Source organism: Lissotriton vulgaris, chromosome 3_1 (assembly GCF_964263255.1).
Source record: "Lissotriton vulgaris chromosome 3_1, aLisVul1.2, whole genome shotgun sequence".
Classification (NCBI taxonomy): Eukaryota; Metazoa; Chordata; class Amphibia; order Caudata; family Salamandridae; genus Lissotriton; species Lissotriton vulgaris.
This window is the reverse complement of record NC_141689.1, coordinates 1307234121-1307256327: the sequence shown is the minus strand read 5'-3', so window position 1 is coordinate 1307256327 and position 22207 is coordinate 1307234121.

The window sequence follows — 22207 nt, the reverse complement described above, 5'->3', positions numbered from 1 at the left end:
CCGGTTGCTTTGGTAAATTCTAGGGCTCTAGCTTTGACTGCGGGTTTCCAGGTGCCTCGTCTGTCAAAATGTACACCTAGATAACAAAATGTATCCGCTAGGTCAACGTGTCTGTCTTCTAAGATTATATTTCAAGGTGCTCTGACTTTCCTTGGACCACAAGACATAGTAAAGGTTTTGGTGACATTTATATGAAGCCCCCTTTTACTCAGGTAGTGTGAGAATGTATCTACAGCGTTTTGTAATCCCCTCTTCGTCTGCGATAAGATTGAACTGTGGGAAAGACCAAACCAAACCAGAGAACATTAGTAAAGCTAAAAAAGGGCCGTCTTTATGTGTTATAAGTAAGGTACCTGAGAAAATCTCTGCTTCATATCCGATGTCGGATGAACAAGTTAATTATATTGTATCCATTATAACACAAAAAATTGAATTAACCATCAAACCATTGTTTGATAAAATAAACAACTTAAATGCAGAGGTCATTAAACTTGGTAACATTCTAAAATATGTTAGTGGATCTATAAGGACAAAGGCAGCTGATTCACAAGGTGAATGTAATTTAAATCCATCAACAACTGCAGATATAGTTAATACAACTGCTAGTGATATAGGCAAATCATATAGCCCCATTAGGAGTACTATTGATACAAGGACCATTAATCCAACATCTGTGGTTGATAATAATTTGACTGTAATAGTGGATAGATAGACAGGGACACAGAATAGATATCTACACCCTGATAGAGGGGATATAGCTGTAAATAAAATGTTAATACATGCCCCTAATAAACCTAAGGAGAGAGAATCTCAAGCAGGACTAGCAGCAGAGACATCTATTAATTTACCTGCTGAATGTAGTCCATATGTGGCAGTCGTGGTTAAAGTACCACCTCTAGGGGCGGAACAAAAAGAAAGCTATGGTACCTTAAAAAATTAAGTTGGTGCACTGGCTGCACCAAAATTCCGATTTCCCAGTGGCTCATGCTGCCCAGCTACTGCTGACTAGAAGAGTGAACTGGATCAGGCCCTCACGAAAGACTCTGCAAGGGGCCTGTTTAAATAATAACTTAAAGAACCCCTCTTGGGCACGAATGTCCCTTGAAAGAGCAGCTACCAGCCCGCATATCGATCACATTGCCTCACTCTATCCCCTAGGTTATTTTTATAGACACTTAATCTACCCATTGATTGGAGGCTAGGTCAACGCGTCTGTCTTCTAAGATTATATTTCAAGGTGCTCTGACTTTCCTTGGACCACAAGACATAGTAAAGGTTTTGGTGACATTTATATGAAGCCCCCTTTTACTCAGGTAGTGTGAGAATGTATCTACAGCATTTTGTAATCCCCTCTTCATCTGCGATAAGATTGCCGCATCATTGGCGTAGAGAAGTATGGGTATGGGGTTTCCCTTGATTACTGGGTAATCATTATAGTGTTGTGCTAGGAAAGAGCCCACATCGTTTATGTATAAATTAAAAAGCTAGGGTGCAAGAATGCACCCTTGTCTTACTCCTCTGTGAATGGGGAAGAAGTCTGAGCACTCTCCTTTTTTGCCATGTCTCACGGGGGCCCCAGCCCCAAAATAAAGTTCTTTAATGAAGATAAGAATCCTGTTGTCTAGACCAATATCCCCTAAAGTTTGCCACAAAATATCATGCCTTACGCAATCAAAAAGCAGAACTAAGGTCTACGTAGGTTACATATAGGTTATTCTTTTTAGCATGTATATACTTTGAGGTGATGAGGGCAAAGTTTAGACCCTGTTCTATCATTCCCTTCCCTCTTCTAAATCCGTATTGTAGTGGGGATAGAACCTCATTTTCATCAAGCCATTCCTGTATTCGAGTAAGAATGATCCTGCCTGCCGTTTTCATTAAGCCATCTAAAAGCAAAATTGGCCGGTAGCAGGCAGGATCATATCTATCGCCTTTTTTATATATGGGAACCAGGACAGCCTCTTGCCAGGTCTTGATAAAACCTATTTGATTTGAGGAATAAGTACATTTGTAAGTATTGGGGCCAGAGATCAGGGAGATTTTTAAAAGCATCAATTGGAACGCTGTCAGGTCCAGGAGTTTTTGCCGCTGGACTTTCCTTTAAAGCTTTTTGAACCTCTTCTAATTCAAAGTGGATATCTATTGGATAGGGACTTCCCGAGTTTTCAGTAATGGATCTTACATGAGTGGAATCTTCTAGGGAAGCGGGGATACTATAGAGGGCCTGAAAATGTTGCACCCATTCCTGTGCTGAAATTGCATTGTCTATGCAGGGGCCCAAATGCTCTTGGTAGAATGGTGCGTTTACAGCCTTCCAAAAGGCAACGTTGTCTTTCTTTTCGCACGCCGAATGCAAGGTGGCCCAGGCTTTAGCTTTAAGATCTTTTTTTCTGGAAGTTAGAGCAGAGCGGTAACTCAGTCTAGCAGATCTAATCTGTGCGCTGGTGGATGAACTAGCATGTAGGATGTTTTTGAGTGCAGCAAGTGCCTTTGTACAATTTCCGTCAAACCAGCCCGGGGAGCCCTTACTAGTATTACGAGGGATTCTGGTCAAAAGCTTTTTAATGCGGGAGCAGATGTTACCAAAGGATCTAAGAACAGTGATTGGGTCTTCTTCTAGGGACAGACAGACATTGATATCGTTTAGGGTAGAAGTCGTCAGATTTTTAGTAAAGTTATCTGGGATTACTTTCTCCCATTTAATTGTAAACCCATTTCTTTGTCCAAGGGTCAGTTTAAGATCGTAGTGAGTGTAGGTGGATTGAGGTCGGGTATTAAAGTCAAAGTCATAAGTGACCGAAATAGGATAATGGTCGCTCATAGCTGTATTAAGAGTCTCCCAGTTAGTTACCAGGGCAGCATACCGGTTTGAAAATAGTGCAAAATCAATAATTGACTTTGCACCTCTGCCATTAAAGGTTGGGCTAAATGTTTTAGTCGGATTACAATGCTCATTTGTGTAAGCCAGGGTGTAATCTCCCATTTTATTATTCATTAAGTCACCAATCTTTGTGTGGCAGAAGTGATGGTATGTCGCCCAGTGGTCTTCTCCCTCTAAGCCACACACCCCCTTTGAGCTCATTGGCCATAAGTAGCAGTTGGAATCACCTACCCAGATAATTGTCATGTCCCCAGCTAGAGATTCTTCGATGGAATTAAGAGTACTTGAAAGTTTTTTAATTACCTTTTCTACTTCTGGTGGTGGGATGTTGTTATAAAAGCTTATTATGATTACGTTTTTTTGAAGACCCCATGTAGTAATTAGAATTTGGTAATCGTTGTTATCCAGGAAGGTTTTTAAGATGGTAGGACCTGTAGTAATTGATATGTACAGGGATAAACCTCCCTTCGGTCTACCTCGTCTACTAGGCATAGCTGGTGTAGAGAATGTTTTGTAGCCCAGGAGATGGAGTGCTTCAGTTGCCCATGTTTCCTGCACAGCAATGATAGAATGGATTGTTGTTATTATCTGCCAATGGGTATCTTCAATTTTACCAGCTAGACCCGCTACGTTCCATGTAATGACTGAGCCCGGGGTTTCTGTGATTAACGGGAGTGATGAATTGTTAGGAAGAATTTGAGGTGGGCCAATTTTAACAGTTTGAGTTAAAGCATCAATTACATTTCTCGTAGATATTCCCGGGTTAGGTTGAGCTAAAGGTTGTTCACCTAGAGAATATGATTGTAGTTGAAGGGATACCTTGGAAGAGAATCCCTGGCTACGTCAATCTACACCTTCTAGGCCTAGGAGAGCGTGATATCTGTTTGTTAAGGTGGGTGAATAGTGATAAGCCTCATGGTGTCTCTGATATTGAGGCTCCTGTTGGTGTTTAGGTAATATCAATGTCCTAGGATAGAAGTAGCTTAATTGCTGCAGCTGTATGCCTAAGTTCTCTTTGTCCTGGTACCACTCATCTAGGTGGTTCATTACTCTATAGTCTCTAAAATTTATAATTATGACATCTCCACTGATGTCCTTTGGTCTGACACCCAGCCATTTGGCCCTTCTTAGATGTAGGATCTCTCCGTTAATGTTAGGGGGGAGGGGTCTATTCATTTTTAGCCAATATATTGTTTTGTTTTTGAGGCTCCCGTAGTCCTCGTATTGGGCTGGTAATAACACGGGAACCCCTGTCAACACAGCGACAAAAGGAGCTGATTCAGGCGGAAGCGTGATTCGAATCTCACGCCGAGTTCTGGTTTCTCACTTATTTTGGGCAACAGGATTATTTTTACCAATTATGGGATTAGGGTTGTTTTTAGCCCCGTTAGCGTCTGTTTTGTTTTTGTTGGTATCCTTTTTTACTGGAATGGCCCTAGTACTTTTATTCCCTGCGTTACTTGAGCTTTGTTGGATTTTCGATAAAGGTGTAAGATTTTTAAGGACCATGTCAGACTGTGAGGGTTGCGCCATGTTGGTTTTATCACAAGTCGATTTGGGGTTATTTTGCCCTTTCGTTGTTTTACTCTCTGATCTAGTGTGTTTTTCCTGGGGAGCTGGTGGGATAGTAGGTTTCCTGCATGCTGTGTTCTTAGATGTCTGTTTAATTAGTTCTCTAATGAGTTCTACATTGGTTTGAGTTGTGCTTTCTAGTTCTCCTAGCTTTTCTGAGATAATTTTTAACCTATGTACTATCGGTAAGATTAAGGATTTGATCATATGCTCGAAGTTCCCTACCAATTCTTTGGTTAAAGGGGGTAGTGCTGTAGGTTTGTTTGGGATGTTTGTCTCGTTTGATGTCAGTTCTTTTTGAGTATTCTTAGCATTCCCATATTTAGTATCCGATTTCTTCCTAGACTTAGCACCTCTACCTTGGAATAGGCCCACCCCTCGTTTCCTCTTTCTGGGAGCAACCTGGGTCTTAATCATTATTGGTGAGAGAGTAGGAAGTTGTGCCAAAAGCAGCGAGGTCCCTTCTAATGGGGCCTCATTTTCTTGTAAATCTATTGTGGGATTGGATGAGGAGATCTGTTCGCGTAACTGAAGAGGGATGCTAATATCTCCCTCATTGTCTTGAGCAACAGGTTGGTGTAAGGGGGACGCAACCTTGCTGGCTACCCCCACAGAAATACTGATGTCATTAGCCAGTGACGAAAAAAGTGCTGTGGAGTGCAGGGAAGGCAGTTACATGACACTAGTGTCCTTTTGAGTGTGTTGTGCGTGTGTTACAGGTGGAATACGTGGATGGGATACGAATGAGGGTAGTAAATAAGAATCCTGAGAGATATTAGTAGTATCCGACAAGTTGATTATGGAAAGCAGGGGCAATGAGCCTACGGGTAGCGACAAGCGCCTTTCGGTGTGCTCGATAGCGGTTGTCACTACTCCAATGGTCCTTTGTAACATGCGGTCAATAGCTGTAAGGGATTGTACATTAGTTTTAGGTGGTTTTACTGATTTAGAGGGGGGCATGATGACTGACATAAGGTTAATAGGAGGCAATAGACCAGTAAGCCAGTGTAGGCAGTTCTTACTTTAAAGTGAGGTGAAGTCCAGCAGTGAGAGGAGAGTCAAGAACCAAGGGGGGTGGCCCAGCCCAGCCACCTCCAGCCCCCGAACGGCCACAAAACGACCCGCCCTTTGCCCAGGCTTCGCCCCGGGCGCTCCCGCGATGCGGATGTGCCGCTTGATTTATGGCGCCTCCGGGCGCACAAGGTGACGTGGCGCTGCATGCCCCCTGGGGATGGTAGCCCTCTGCTCGGCGGCCGCTTCAGTGGAAATGCGGCGGCGGGAGGACTACCGGTCAGTGGGGCGGCTGGACGGCTTCTGTCAGGCGGCAAAACGGCTACAGGCTACAGGCTCTCTGCAGGAAGGCAAGGAGGAAGGACACACACGCTCCCCCGATGTGCCGCTTGATTTATGGCGCCTCCGGGCGCACAAGGTGACGTGGCACCGCACTGCCCCCTGGGGATGGTAGTCCTCCGCTCGGTGGCCGCTTCGGTGGAAATGCGGCGGCGGGACGACTACCGGTCAGTGGGGCGGCTGGACGGCTTCTGTCAGGTGGCAAAACGGCGTGCCACAAGCAGATGCAGAAGTCATGAGAAGGTGGTCCTAAGTGCAGCAATATGCAGCGCAGGTGGAAGGCTCCGCAGACAGGTGTAAGCAGCACAGCGGGGACGTCTACTAACAGGGCTACATGGGGAGAGCACGCAGCCAGCGAACCAGCGAGATGTGGCACTGGAGTGCAGAACACGCAAATGAGCAGGGGTGGTGCCCCGTGCACCCAGACCCAGGAAGTGCAATAAGCAAAGGGGGGAAGGACAAGAGGCACAATGTGATCATGGACAGGGGATAACCAGTGACTTGAAAGAAGGCGAGGCAGGAAGCACAGTACAGTGTCGCAATCAAGACTTGTGAAAACAGTACTTAAAAATACGGTGGCAAACTGAAGCCACCTCCCCAATAGGGGAACAGAGATCCCCAGGAAGGAACCCCCCACCTCATCCCAACCCAACCATCCCAGGTAAAGACCCATCCCGCCACCCCAACCCAATCCCCCGGGTGACCAAAAACCCCTCAACCCCACACCCACTCCGACCCCCCAATTAGGCTGACTAACCCACCCATACCACCCTGGGAACCCACAAATAGGAGAGGAAAATTCCGAAATGCCTGCAATACGGAGGCTGCTCCGGCGGGAGCAGGCCTCCAAGTACTCGTTCTGCTCCCGGATGACCGCCAGAATTTTATCCATTTGAAGAAGTTTCTGACAGTCCTGGGTGGCAGCATCCTCGGCGTCCAACACCCTGGACTCGACATGAAGCAGACGATTGCCATGGAAGTCAACATGGGCCTTGACCGAGTCCAGACGGGCAGAGTTGGTCCAATTGGGTCACGATGCCAGTCACGGTCGACTTAACATCGAGCATTATGCCTTTCAGATCGTCATCGCGACTGGGGGGGCATCCACCATGGCAGCAGAGTTGGCACCCTCGGAGCTAGCTCTGTCCTGTCGAGAAGACCTCCGGAGCTCAAAAGCAATTTTGGGCTGTTTTGGGTCAGTCTTCCCCATGATGAAAGACCCAGCAGACTGGAAGAAGGCCAACAGAAGGCAGAGATGCAACAGAAGGAAAAGGAGCAAGCTGTCCCACAGTAGCTGGTATTACGAGGCCAGATGTAGTTCAGCAGAGCCCTCACAGTGGAAGTAGCCGTGGTCCAAAGGATAGACACCCGGGGCGATGGGAGAGGTCGGGGGCCGATAAGCCAGTGGGTTTGTCTAATGAACAGGGAATCTGCATCCACAGTCACCCGTAGACACCACTAGCAATATAAGAAGGTCAGCAGCCCAAAGGGCAGCCCCAGGCAACCCTGCAAGGCACGAAGGACACAGGAGAGCAGATTCAGGGGGAGATTACACAGGATTAGATAGCCAGGTGTGGACACTCCCAGTCCCACAACGCTCGCGGTATGCACAGGAGAGCCCCTCAGGTGGGGAGATAAGGCTTAGGCGGGTCCCCCCAATCAGGCAGCGTCCGGGTGGCACCCACAACAACACGCACCAGAAACAGGAGAAGGAGGGTGCCCAATGTTGGAGGGCTTCCGCAAAGGCTGCAGTGGCCGGCAGCAGTCAGCAGGAGCCTGATGCAGGGCCCAACAAGAGGACGGCGCCGGGAGTCCACAAGGGCAAGGCCCTGCAAGGTATGCACCGGGGGCCTCTCCGCCAGTCACAGGAGCCAGATGATGGGGCACCGGAGCAGAACAAGCTAGGGCCCAAATAGCAGGTGGGCCAGAGGCAAAGTCCACGAGGGCTGCCAGGGAGATGTCACAGCGCAGTGGCAGTAATGCAGGGGGTCCCATCCTGTCCAGTCCTTTGCGGAAGACAAGCAGGGGGCACACACCACTCAGGGGGAAAGGCAGGCGAGGAGGCACAGGGGACTGCCGCCCCCATCACCGGGTCCAAACGTAGGTGGCCACCATTGAAGTCGGCCAGAGGGAGGGCGAGGCAAGATAGCAGCGGCAAGGCTGCTGTGTCCTGGACCCGGTGGCTCGGCCAGCGGACCCCAAACCACGCCAGCAATAGCCCCCCTGAGGTGGCGCCACTCACCGGGGACTCAATGGTCAGACCTCCGATCCCGGTCTGCAGTGGGCGGCACCAAGAGTTTGCGCGATACTAGAGGAAGTTGTCCCAGACCACACGGGAGCCGGATCATAGGCCAGGCGCGGCCTCACAACGGCGTCTCACAGCCACCCCGCCGAGCAGGAGAGCAGAATCAGCTCCTATCGATTCCCCTCGCCGTTGAATTCAGGAATCGCTGTTGAAGTGCAGGTAGGATAGGATAGCCTGCAGGATTATGCCGGACTGTAAAGCTTGGCCGGCAGTGCCCACTAAAGTGCGGCCATCTTGGCAGCCGGCCAAGCCACACCCGAGAAAAATAAACCCTTTGCCCACTCAGGCTGGACAAGAAAATCCTATCCCACAGTTTGCTCATACTGCATGGACAAAGACAGAATGAATGGCAATAAAAAAGGATCTCTTCTTGATCCTAGAAAAGACCCCAAGGAATTCTATGACAATTCAGAAGATGCCACTAATATGGCCCTATGACTCTGAAAGATATTGACATGTTGTTTGGTTATGTCCTCCCATGTGAAATATGGGATGAGGTAAGATGGGATGAGGTACGATTGAATGACCATACCCAACTGAACATAGTTTGGGATAGCTTAGAACGAGATGATGGAAAGACTCACAGGAGATTTGCCCCTGCAAAGTATTTTTACAGTTGCCTCAACTACTGATTAGGAGATAGCAACTGATTCTGCCCAGAGAAAAGCATGGAAGCAGAAGGAGAGTGAGGAAGTAACTGATTTCTTTAATAGACTTGGTGAAACATTCATGACTCAATGGGCAGGATTTGGCGACAGTGGCATGGCAACTGATATTTGCAATTCAGTTTGGCAGCAATTTATTCACTGATTTGAGAGACATCATAAAGTCATATGAGAGTACAGCAAAGAATCCAGCAGAGTTGTTATTATGACAATAAAACTCATGCTGAAAAGGGGAAAACAGATGAGAAAATGAAAGAGTTAAAAACAAAAGCATTGATGCAGCAGGCCTTTCCAGAAAGAGGTAGATTGCGGGTATTTGGAAGTAATATGATGGGAAGAAGTAATAGAGGGAGGGGCCGAGCGCAATCAGCTCTGCCATCTAAGAGAACTGGGATAGGCTTTAATAATTGTGCCTATTGTTTGCAAGAAGGGCACTGGAAGAATGAATGTCCTTCTGTTCAGGGTAGAGGACAAGCGATAAAAACAGAATTAGTGAGAGTCAGGGGCAGAGGTAGAGACTGAGGACAGACAAGGACAGCAACTACAGGGCACGGTGTAAGTGTTAAATATTTTGCTTTTCATGGATAGGAATATTGGTATAATGAGGATTATGATGAATGCACTGAATAGATAGGCCCGAAAAAGAGAGGAGCAAGTACCACTACATATAGACCATATGTAAAAATGACTGCTGGTGAACAAGTATTTTTAATAGATAGAGGTGCTACTAACACCTCTATTTCCCACTGCTCACTCCCTCATGCATCTCTATAGAGAAAAATAGATAAGTTGGTGTGTTTTTTAAATATTGTTGTGACTAGTCCCATATCAAAGCAACTTGATTTCACTATTGGTCCTCTGACAGGACTAATGCCATTCATATTGAATGACAAATGCTCCCTAAATTTGCTAAGCTTTAAAGCATTAGACATTATGTATGCCACTATATATTGTTCACTAGACGGCGTATACCTGGCATACAAAAAAGATGCACTAACATAAAACGATATGGTGACAGGAAGCAATGGTTTACCCCAAGAATTGTTGTTCATAGATCCATAATTATGGGCGGAAGGACCAAATGACACTGGTTATAAGCAAATAGGCCCAGTACATATGCAAGTCAAAAATAAAACTGTTACCTCGCATACCTCAATAAAATATCTAAGGAAGGAGAACAAGGACTAAAATAGGTTGTTATATTAGATTTATTGGATAAAGGAATAACACGAGGTGTATCTGGAAAATTATGTAACAGCCCTATTTTACCAGTGGTCAAAAGAGTTGATGGTACAGAACAAAATTAATATTGTAAGGGCTAGTTGATTAGTGAGCCATTAACAAAATACTTTAGCCTCAAAATCCTGTAGCCCATATATTACTGCAATGATTTCTTCTAGCCTAGATACTGCAAAATGGTTTACAGTAATTGCTCTGAAAAACATGTTTTTCAGTATTTTCATTTATGAAGATAGCCAATATTTGTTTGGGTTCAGTTTCCAAGGTAAATCCTATATCTTCTGTCGTGCACCACATGGGTATACAGAAAGTCCAAGTTTTTATCATCAAGCACTTAAACATAGCTAGATAAGTATATACTACCAGCAGGAACAACTTTATTGCAGTATCTAGATGGCATCCTAATAAAGCAAAATGTGAAGAGGATTGCAAAAACGCTCCAAATAAAGTACCCGAATTTTTAGCTACAAATGAACAGAAGGTGTCAGCATCAAAATGTCAATATTGTCAACCGGAGGTCACCTACTTCGGCCACTTCCTGTCAAAAGGGGGGAGAAGACTGTCACCTGACTGCATTAAGGTAATCCAAAACATACCTCAACCTACCACACAAAAAGACATGCATGCCTTATACGGCCATAGTCTCATTCTAAAGACAATGGGTAACATTTGTTTCCCTAATAGCAAGACCTTAACTGCCCTTGAAGTATAAAGATATATCTGACCCAGTTCCATAGCATGATGAGCATCAACACAGGTTAACACCCTAAAAGATGCTCTTTGTAATGCACCTGCTTTGGGTACACCTGACTATACTATATGCTTTGCTTTATTTTTACATTAATAAGATGGCTGTCCTTGGGCTGTACTAACACAAAAACAAGGAGAGAAGAAAAGACTGTGTGCCTACTTTTCCTCAACATTGGATCCGGTAGCAAGAGGTTTGAAAAAACTCTCTAAAATATTGCTGGGATGGTATTAAAACAGGCAGATTATTTTATTTTGGACATGAGATTATAGTATATGTACCTCACTCAGTTGACATACTATTGAACAAAAAAAATGCAACATATACCTAATGCCTGATGCAATATGAATTGACTCTAATGTCACTCTGGAATGATGTATCACAGTAAACCCAGCCACTCTGATGCCTCTTCTTTTTGGATGAAATACAACATGACTGTGCGATTGTTACTGAAACTGTGACAAAAGGTTGAGTGGACCTTGTGGATGTACCACTGCCAATTATTGATGACACTTTATGTGTAGATGGTATTTCAGTCACCTATGCCATCAGTACTAATTGTAATATATTTGAGACATGTCGAATAGAACAAAAATCAGCGCAAGCTACAGAATTGATAGACCTGACTAGAGTATGGGAATTGTCAGAAGGGCTTAGGGTAAACATATACACTGATAGTCAGGACACCTTTGGCGTGGCCCTTACCGTTGGCCGCCTTTGGGCAGAAAGAGGATTTATTACCTCTATGGAGCCAACATACAGCATGGACCTCTCATTTTTAGGCTTCTGAATGCTATCACTATCCCCAAAAGAGTAGGTATCATTAAATGCAGTGCACACAAGAAAGTAACAGATGAGGTGGGTCAAGGAATTGCTTTTGTAGATGATTTAGCACAGACAACAGCCTGGGCAGAACTGTCACTGATGTATGTGGCAGAGAGATCTGATGAAGAAAGGAAGGAATCTGATCCTTATGCTGAAGTGAAAGAAGTAAAACATTTAGCAGATGAGGAAAAAAAGAAAAAATGACAGGAAGAAGGATATATGTTTGACCAACACTATCAGACATGGATGGGAGGTTCAAATGGAAATAGATGGATTCTACCATACTGTTTTTTTGCCCATGGGCCGGATAACACATAAACCAGCTCATGTTGGAGCAGATGGGATACTAAATACCATTTCAAGAATATGGAAAACAATACAATCAGAAAAGGGGCTATACATTTTTGTAACAGAGGAGGTGGGTCAAGGAATTGCTTTTGTAAATGAGATAGCACATACTACAGCCTTGGCAGAACTGTCACTGATGTATGTGGCAGAGAGGACTGATGATGAAGGGCAGGAGTATGACCCTTATGTAGAAGTGAAAGAAGTAAACAATTTGGCAGATGAGGATAAAAAGTAAAAATGTCAGGAAGGATATATGTTTGACCAACACTATCAGGCATGAATGGGAGGTTCAAATGGACATAGGTGGATTATATCAGTTTAATTTTTATCCATGGTCCATATTAAACATGGACCAGCTCTTGTTGGAGCAATTGGGTAGTAAACACCATTTCAAGAATATGGGAAAACAATACAGTCAGATATGTGGCTATAAATGTTTGTAAGAAAAGTATAGTTTGTGCTCAACATAATGTGGAAAAAGGAATTGAAGTACCAGCAGGCCATGTTTATATGCCAGAGTATTCCTTTGAATGCTTACGGATGGATTTTATCCAGAGGCCTCCAAGCAATGGGAAACATTATGCACTAGTTGTGATATGCAGTTTTAGAAATTGGGTAGAGGCCTTCCCTTTGAAAAATAACACATCCTTGAGTACGGCAATGCTACTGTTCAAAGAATAGTTTCCAAGGTTTGACTTGCCCGGACCATTTGGATTGTCAATGGAGTACATTTTTTAGATCGAAAATGGATTTGATGAGTAAAAGTTTGGGTATAAGAAAAAAATTCCATTCAGTTTAGCATGCTGCCGCTGCAAGGTGAGTTTAGCGATATAACTGAACATTGAAGAACAAGTTATCAAAAATATGTGCATTTAGTGAACTAAGTGGGGTGGATGCCTTGCCCTGTAGAACCGGATTAACCCACTTACAGGGTCTCGGCGGCGGGGGAACCGCCCAAATCTTCCATACCCTTCATACGTAGTAAAAGGAGACACAGGAGCCTTCATCTGCAGGAGGAACCCAGATTTATTTCAATAGCCCGGGCTATGGAACAGAGTCCCAAGAGAGTCAAGGGACAGTGCAAAGGAGGCTGCTACTTCACTTGGTAGCTTACATGCCTTTACTATGTTTCTTAGTACATTCATTTGGCTGGTAGTCCATTATTCACTGAGGGCAGTGTTTTTTTTTGCTGATTAGCTGGACCCAGGTGGTGTTTGTAGTTAGTGACCTGGTCAAGGCTTGGTACACAGAGCATTGTCCACTCTATTCTTGTAGTTGGTGACCTGGTCAAGGCTTGGTACACAGAGCATTGTATACTCTGCTTTGATCAGGGCTCTTTCTTTCAGGTGATTGTTTAACTGCCTGATCAAAGCAGGGACTTTCAAGTCATTGTTTACCCACCCTGATTAGGATCTAGCTGTCAGACCATTGTTCAGATAACCTGATCAGGATGTCAAGGATGTGTTATCAGGCTGGGAGCAGGAGAGGAAAGATGAGTCATTAACTTGGGGTGAGGGCCATGTGGCTTTCTGATGAACTGCAGAGAACAGGGGGTTGTGCGGGTGACAGGTCCTGGGCAGAAATACAGGCCTACAAAAATTGATTTTTGTCGTTGCTGATAGAATTTTCCATGTACAAAAGAAAAACGACCAGGTGGGTCCTGTGAAGGTGTTTGCCACGAAATGGCAATGTTAAAAACCAATGGAGTCCTGGTAAGAATGATTGTTGATCGAAAAATACTTTTCCTCAGCCCCTAGCCTTGCTCTCCATGAGAACAACCGTAACAGCAAATGTCAATGTTCATAAGGCCATCTGTTTCTTGCTGGATCATCACCATCATATTGGAGTTGTGAATGTTTGATGGCGGAGGCTTGATGGTCTGGACACACATTGTACAGAGCACTGGCAGGCACTGAAAGCACAAACAGAAGGAGACCAGGACATCTACTCCCAAGGCAAGGAAGATGAGGACCCTCCAACTCCGCTGGGAAAGAAGACCCGAGATCCAGCCCGTGAGGGAGTGGTTGAGTTGAATACTACCATCTCACCGAGTTTATCTGGTGGTAGTAGCAATGTGGAAGAGCTGGTCGGGCAAAAAGGAGCACTGGTATTGCCAGATCTGTTTCGCCGGAAGTCATCGTGGAATGTCCCAAGGACAGAATGGGCGGTACCGTTGACAGTGAAGGCCTCCTGCATCAACATCCACCATGCAAGACAAGACCCAGAGATGGAAAATGGAGAGTGGAAAGAATGGGACAGGATGTAGCATGGAATGTGGCATCAGTCCGCACACCCAGCAGTTGGAAGTGTTAATGATCAGTTGGTGGTGATGCAACATTTGGATGAAGGTGTTATTGAAAAATTCTGCACAGCGGGGTAATTCGTGGGCTGGTAAGGAATAGTACTGATGTTCTGCAGGAGTCAGGATAGGAGTCGGTGATGTAGCAGGATGGTAGATCAGTAAGAGCCAACCCTGGACTGATAGGAGGAGGGAGACAAACAGCGTCACCAGGGTGACCAGGAAGCATCTGTTATGTCGGAGACTGGCATCTTGTTTCTGGATACGGGTGTTTGGGAAGGCGGCCATTGTGCTAAGCCAGGGACCCCTAGTGGCTGTCTGTGATTGGTGGTTGTTTCACCAGATGCAGTGGCCGAGGGACCTTATGGTTTACCTTACGAATGGCACTGCTCTCAGCCTGGGAGGATCACAGCCTTACAGCCTATCAGTACTTTGCGAAGTCAAGGGCAAGCCTTTCCTCTGGGGCGCAAAACAATTGTTCTTGGTGTTGAGCAGAGTTAAGGGAGGGTTCCACCCATCCTGTATGTATGCTGTCACTCTCTGCTTCCGTAGATGTAGAATGCAGTCTGGCATCGCTGAATGGGACAAACGTCAGGACTGTTTCTGTAAAGAGTACAAAAGGTCTTAGTCAGACTGTACAGACAATCAGTTTTTATACCCAATGCTGTACAGACATATTAGTATTATGGGACTGAATATTAATCACACTCTGAACTGTGTTTTCAACCATGCCCTCGTCTGCCACCCACCTAGCGGGATCTCCTACACACATTCCTTCCCTTTTTCTAAGAGCTGTTTGTCTGGCCGTCTGGTCAGCCAGGGCATTGCCTTTCCCAACATCATCCGTCATTTTCCTATGGGCCCTACATTTTATGATGGCCACCTTTCTGGGGAGTGTCAGGGAGTCTAACAGTCGGTGAATTAGGGGGCCATGTTGAATTTTGACATGATCCGTTTACATACAGTGTACCTTCTAGTTCTGCTATCAGGGTATCCTGTAAGTCAACCCATCCCTTTGTCTCATCCTCTGTCCTTAATATGCAATCATGTGGGTCTAACCGGGCATTCTGAATGTCCAGTGTAAGTAATGTGGCGGGGTTTAGTGCAGTGCATCTTTTGATGTTAATATGGCTAGCAAAGAGTGTCAGATCATACCCTGTAAGTTGTGCGCTAGTGAGGTACTCTGTCTTGGTGTTGTTAAGGAGGGTATCTACAGAATGAGGGACCATCAGAGTCAGAGGGGAGTTCATGACAATTCCCGCACTCTGACGGATCATGAGGACGGCCGCAGCTGTCGCCCGTAGGCATCCTGGGGGAGCCCTTGCAACAGGGTCTAAGGTAGCTGGAAAATAGGCACATGGTCGTTGGTGACCTCCAAACATCTGGATCAAGACAGCGCATGCAGAGCCGTCTGTCTCATGTACAAAAAGAAAAAAATTGTTTGCTATAGTCAGAAGTACCGAGGACTGGAGCAGTACACAGGGCCCTCTTCAAATCTTGGAAGGCCTGCGCATGCTCTGTTGTCTATGGAAAGGAACTGTCTGATATGTCCTTAGTGGTGAGGGCAAGAAGAGGTTTGACCATGGCCGAAAAATTGGAAATCCACTGTCTACGGTAGGAGGTTAGGCCTATGAAAGCTCGTACCTGCTTCTGTGCTCTTGGGGCCGTCATAGCATTGATAATGGCTACACGATTAGCAGTGAGCTGCCTTCCCTCCTTCGAGAGGAGATGGCCTAAATAGGTCACCTTCTCTTGACAAAACTGGAACTTTTTCACAGAAACTTTGTGATTATGGAGGGCAAGGTGGCGTAACAGACAGAGAGTAGCTTCTTAACATGCTGGGGCAGAATTTGCAGCAATGAGGAGGTCATCTACATATTGTAGGAGTGTGGAATTGTCAGGGAGTTCCAAGGAATCTAGTTGACCTTTTAGGGCTTGCCTTATTAATAATATAAGTTTAGGCATGGCAAAAAGTTTATTTTGCTATGTCGAAATGGCAGTTAAAAACTGCACTACGGGAAGCAGTTGAGGTCTGAGATATGTTTTAAAAGTGAACTTTAGTGGATGCACAAATAGTGCTGTAGGCCACTAGAAGCATTTAATTTACAGGCCTGGGTACATATAGTACCATTTACTAGGGACTTAAAAGTAAATTAGGCATTCCAATCAGGTAAATGACAATTGTACCATGTTTTAGCTGGAGGTCGCACAGACCTTACCAATGGTTAGCAGGGGAAAAGTGCTTAGACCCCTAATGCCAACAAAAGCAGGTTCAGCAACAGAAGGAATAAAAACTTGGGGTTGACCCTGCAAACTAGGCCCCACAAAGTGTAGTGTAGCTCTCTCCCCTTCCTACAGCACAGTGCAGCAACTTGCCTTGCTGCTTTGTATTAAAATTAGTAAATCTGCTCCTTAATTTGTACACATGGTTGCCGATGGGCACCATCCACACTTGTTTCAGGGGTCGCGGACTCTTTTTTTACCTTCCTCACAGTCCCGGTCTGCAGCGGCTTCAATTTCCAGCAGCAGGAAACAACAGATCAGTCACACTATTATGTTCACTAAGGTCATGGAAACAAAACGTGGACTGCTAATATGGTTATCCTTGACCATGCAATGTACTGTTGCTCCTTGTTCTATTAAGGATTGTTGTTTGCTCTCCCAGATGGTGTACATGCTTCTGCCCTCCCAGACTAATAGTAAAGTGAACCGGCGTGACATAGAAGTGGTTGACTGAAGATAAGGCCTGCATCCCCAGCATTCATCCTCTCAAGAAATTTGTGGCCCAGCTATTTATTTATTACAAATTAACCACCGATGATCTCACACAATAAGAAACATGGTGATAGAATATTTACTTTTAAAGATGGAGACTAAAGATGGAGAACAGGCTTTACAATTGACAGGAGGTTAATATCAAACACAACAAGGTGATGGACGGAGTGCTGAAACTTTTCAATCACCTTCAGTCAAGAGATCTGGCTTTAATCCATCCTGCTTTTGCTCACTATGCCACCCCAGTTTGGACCCAGCCACACGCAAATCAGTCTTGACCCTGCTTCTCATGGGAACATAATGGGTAGAGGATGATCTAGTAGAGATCAGCATGTTGCCTATTGACTGTCATTGTTAATACTAATGGCAACTGCTGAATATTTAGAATTCTATTTTTGCTGTTCTAAGTCTTTTTACCACACACAATCCATGTTACTCTGCTTCCTCTTGCTTCAACATGTATTATTTCTATTCCCATACTTCATTGCATGGCACTGCAATTCTATCTCCTCTGTATTTTATAGTTCCATTTGTAAAGTGCTCCAACACCTTAGAGTATGGTTTACCCTGCATACAACTGCTAATCATTTTAAATAGAAACAGGCGAGTCAGTGGTGCTAGAAGTAGAAGTGTGGGGCTGCTGCAGTACCCCCAGATATCCATTATAAAGTTCAGATTAAGAATTAGTACTATAGAAGTCATTATTTATTCGTCTTGGAGCATTTACTGCGCCTTTAAAGCCAAACACTCAAAGGGTACTCAACTTCGTTACACAAAGTGCTGCCAATTTCTTTTTCATGGAGAGCTGTATTTACTGTCCCTTTCTCCAGCTGCAACTTTATTTGGTAATTTTAACATGTGGCACTTGCTGACTCAGACACAAGAGAATGTCTCAACATTCCCGAGGTTTTCTAACACACATATATGTAAACCTGTGCTCACTTTTCAAAGGAAAGTTCGAATAACCCAGATCAACGTAATTGAAAGTACAAACGAGGCACTTAAGTCAATAACCAGAACCTCCACTCGACACAAGTGTTCCACTGAGGCGCCTCAGGCAACACCATAGCCACTGGGTCTCAAAATCTTATTCGCTTGCCAACTATTCTATAAAGTTGTGTCTCAAAATCTGGCTAAAACTTGACAAGAACTACATCTTGTTAATGCACCAGATTGCACACGTGCTAGTCTAGTGGGGGTGACCTGCTTAATCAACTTCCGGCCCTTTGAATACAATGACTATATCAGTAGCGCTCCCAGCTTGAGGTTTTATGTTTGTTGTTGTGGGGAGCCCTCTTGCCCGCCCTCTCTCTTCCTTACCTTTTCCGAGTTTCTGTGCACTTCTGCAGACAGTGGGATCCCGCCCTAGACAGGTGTTTGGTCAAGGTCTCCTTAACTTAATTTAGTTTATCTTGTCGGCGAGTCTGTTAGATAACTTACTGGCTTGCATGCGCCTCATTGGTAGCTGGTAACCCTATCAGAGTTGGGAAGCTTTCCTGTTAAGCAGTTTATTGACATCAATTGTTCACTGATAGCGCCCTTGTTAGACTCGGGGTCTAGTGTCATCGGGCTTAATTTAGATCAGGAAGTACCTACGTTGCTCTGACCAGAGAAATTCTTACATTTTAAAGGTATTCTTTTAATCACGATGGTACATCAGCAATTAACACTTCTAATTGATGTGCAAAATATGTGTAAGTTTAAAATCACATAAACCAGTAAAACCACTAATTTACAGGCTTCATTGGAAGAATCGTATAACATGCCAGTAAACATGGTAGCTGAAACATTTCATTTTCATTTGTTTTGCTATTTGAATAGCAGTCCCTTTTGTCAAATCTATATATTTTCCAAATGTGGCAACCCCAATAGGTCCTGAGCCAATAGGCAATGCGAGCAATAATCTTTTTAAATCAATCTTTTAACCTTGAAACATTTACCTTACTTCGCAGGAAACTACTATTCATTTGTACATTTGTATGTTATGCTGCCCTTACGCCGGATCCTACGTGGACATGTGCAGCTGTAATCCTTCCCAATTTGGTAGAGGTTTATGAGTTGGGCAACAGAACTGCAAACCAATGTAAAGAAATTCAAATGTGTGCTAAAAAAGAATCTGGATCGTTCCTACAAATGTGTTGTTCCACTAAAACGGATATAGCACCAAACATCCCCTCTCCCTGAACATCGCCTCTTTTTATTTGTGACCTAAGGTCCATCAATCCGGCGGGTATCTGCACAGACACATTCTCAAATTTTTGCATGACCAAAGCACACATGTATTCAGCCCAGGTGGTCTGTTCCATAATTGTCCATTGAGAAAAGGTGGACCATATTTCTTTAAAGGAATAAATATATTTGTTATGTATCCAAAATTCACACTGTTGCCTTTGTAGGTCTTTCTCTTGAAGGGACGAAAAGCTGACCGCTGAGCGCAAGGAGGCCAATCGGGGGGAATTCAATAACTTACATAAGTGTTGCTTAACTGTGGACCATGGCGAAGCAAGAAGAGGAGGCGTAGAACCGCTAGGGTTGGACGGATGAGGACTTGTTGTCATTCCCTCGGCGAGGACAGCGTATAACATGTGTGGTCGGTGTCATGGGACAGGTCGAGAGGGCTGGTGCGGCAGGAGAACAGTAGGAGGGGCAGTGGGGGCAGGAGTGGGTGGTGGTAGGGTGACATGCGGGGTGTGAGGTGTCAGTTGTCAGGGTAGGGTACATTGGGGCATATGCAGGAGGACTTTCTAGCATGGTATTAAGCAATGAATCACTTTCTTCTCCCTCCTCTATATGGACCTTTACTTTTTCCTCTTGGACTGGGTAACATTTCTGTACCCGGGCCCCATGCTCCCTATCGGCTATGTCTACCGATTTGGTCATTCTATTTTGCACATTTTCTCTGGCGTGGTCGGCCATAGACATTCGTTTTTGTTTTCTTTCTTGCGCCTTCTGTTTCCTAGCTCTCTGTTCTACCTCTTTCCTCCAAAATCGGACAGACTCAAACATGTACGGGTGCGTTTTTCTTTTAATTAATTGCTCCTCTAAGTTTGCAAGGACTTGGGAATTAAAGGAGCCAAAAAATGGCCACTGTAACTTGGCGTTACTTTTCTTGGTGTATTTTACCCAAAACGAGGAAAACATTATGGGTGAGGGGCCATATTTAATATACATAGTGTGGCCAGGAGTTCCTTCTGGAGGGAGCGGGCAGGCTGCCTCCAGCTGGGAGTCCTGAGTACACATAAAACAAAATAATCTTTTGAACTTACTACTGACTGGCATGCTTAAAAACAGATGACAGACACCAGCGGGTTCCTAAAACTCACCTCGCTTGCTTGTCTTCTGCAAAGGACAATCTTAGCAGAATTATACAGAACATACACCAGCGGGTTTCTAAAACTTCACCTCGCATGCTTGGCTTTGGCAAAAGTCAATAACAACTTGGCTTTTGCGAAAGCCAATAACAGATTCATACAGGTTTGGTGGATGATCCATCCACCCTTACCTTACAGGAGTAGTTCTCTTCTGCAGACGTAGAGCTGTGTTGTGCTCCAGAAATTATTTGCTAGGGGACTCCAGCGAGAAGGCGGTCAACGGCCCCCCGCGGCGGGATGCCTGGCTTTCACCTTGGGGATGCCTGTTAGGGGCTATCTCAAAGGGGAAAAGCCAGGACGGGTTCCCAAGGCAAGTGCCGAGATGCCTCAGGGTGATTCGAGCGCTATATAAGAACAAAAAAAAAAAAACAAAAAAAAAGTGGCCCAGACCAGGTGGGAAGTAACAGCAAGCGAGTCGCTCAGTCTAGCGGAATACATGAATCCCTCGGGTAGGGTACCTCTGTCGGAGTCTCTCCGTGCACCTCCTCACATCCACCCGGCCTGACCTCCATACTCGTAGAGTCCCTATTCAGGTCGCCATTTGAAGAACCGGATTAACCCACTTACAGGGTCTCGGCGGCGGGGGAACAGCCCAAATCTTCGATACCCTTCATACGTAGTAAAAGGAGACACAGGAGCCTTCGCCTGCAAGAGGAACCCAGATTTATTTCAATAGCCCGGGCTATGGAACAGAGTCCCAAGTGAGTCAAAGGACAGTGCAAAGGAGGCTGCTACTTCACTCGGTAGCTTACATGCCTTTTATGTGTTTCTTAGTACATTCATTTGGTTGTTAGTCCATTATTCACTCAGGGCAGTGTTTGTTGTTGATTAGCTGGACCCAGGTGGTGTTTGTAGTTAGTGACCTGGTCAAGGCTTGGTACACAGAGCATTGTCCACTCTACGCTTGTAGTTAGTGACCTGGTCAAGGCTTGGTACACAGAGCATTGTCCGCTCTGCTTTTATCAGGGCTCTTTCTTTCAGGTGATTGTTCAACTGCCTGATCAAAGCCGGGTCTTTCAAGTCATTGTTTACCCACCCTGATTAGAACCAAAACAGAAAAGGTATGCCTGCCCTATATGTTTCAATTTAGAGGCTCAAAAAGAGTCCTACAATAATAATATGCACAGCTTTGAGCTCACTAATCACGGCCTGCACATTCAATTTATCCACACAGTTTTAGAATAGATATATTTTATTTTCATTTTTAAGGATATACATGTGATGAAAAAGGGGTGTGCATAATCATCATCATTTAAAAATATATATATGATACAGTAACATAATCACAATCAGAAAAAAATATATACAGCCCCTAGCACCCTCTCTTCATTCATTCAAATAAACAGACTCATTCCATTGCACAAAAAACCTCACATTCAGTCCATTCATTAACATTTATACAATCCAAACAACCTTGAAACCTATCATATACAAATACACTAATGTAGTTCTGCGATATCCTCTCAGCAAATTGCTGGGGAGAAATATGGTGTTGTTCGCGGAACAGATTTCACCACGCCAACGCGCGTTTCGGTGCAACGCCTGATTTACGGCGGCACCTTCATCAGGGCATGTACACGAGGGGGGGGCACAACGGGGGCAACACAATTTTGCAGCCGTGATAACTCTGTGGTAAATGAAAGAAATATTTTTTAAAACCATGTTGTACACTTGCATTTCATGTTCTTTTTTTATATATATATGGTTCCTTAGGTTGTACATTGTTGTACTATTTATATTCTACACTTATCATAATTGCATTCATGTTAGATACAAATGTAGTTTAATTCACAGAGAAAGTTTCAATGAGCTCAAAGCAATGCATAACA